This window comes from Lindgomyces ingoldianus, assembly GCF_010093535.1.
Source record: "Lindgomyces ingoldianus strain ATCC 200398 unplaced genomic scaffold BDR25scaffold_41, whole genome shotgun sequence".
In the NCBI taxonomy this organism is placed as follows: domain Eukaryota; kingdom Fungi; phylum Ascomycota; class Dothideomycetes; order Pleosporales; family Lindgomycetaceae; genus Lindgomyces; species Lindgomyces ingoldianus.
Window position 1 is genome coordinate 117,074 of NW_022985202.1, and position 915 is coordinate 117,988.

Here is a 915-nt window from a genome sequence, read left to right on the forward strand (position 1 = left end):
GGCAATATATTTCTAGTTTTATTACTCTTATCTTTCCTTTATATAGAGAAAAAGAGGGATATTTAAATGTTTACACATAAAAGTTTGCGCATAAGTATTATGTAACATAGATATGTAATCTTGCTTGTGCGCAATTATTTATATCTAGGCTGTAATGCTGCTGCTGTGTATAGACACTAGCAACTTTTCTTTTTATCTAAAGAGTTACCTTCTATACATGTTACTTCTCTTCTATTTATGTAAGTCTATCTAATTATATTTTACCTTTACTTTACCCTATTTGTTAGGACTTGCCTTAGTAATGCTGTATATTAAGATAAGCTAGTTACACTATATAAATAGCTTTATAAATAGTATAAAGTGTTTTAAGCTATTATTATCTAGCCTTTATGCGCTTACCTTATAAGTAATTTAGCAGTGTATAAACTATTTTATGTAGAGTTTTATGCTAGAATAGTGTGGGATCTTTATATAGGCAGGTGCGTAGGAAGGTGTATATAATAAGGTCTTCTTTTTTTTTTTACTTTCTCTTCTTTATCTTTTACTTTCTAAGCCCTACTGTACTATTCTTTAGCTCTTTTCTTTTTTTGTACAGTGCTAACAGTAACAGATACTCCTGCCTGCACACACACACACACACACACACACACACACATAGAGAGAGAGAGAGAGAGATGTCTCTCTAGCCTTCCTCCTCTACCTCTAGCGCTGTTAGTATAGGCGTCTTTAACGTCCTTGTGTAGTCTAGCAGCCTAAGGCGCATTTATGTTACCCTTTTAACTAGTTCTGCTGCTAATTAGTAGTTTATTTAGTGTCTTAGTATAAATGTATAAATTCTTTAGCTTTTTTACTTTTTTCTTATATAAAATGCTAATTATAAATAGGCTAAAAAGTAGTATATAGCAGCTTTACTAT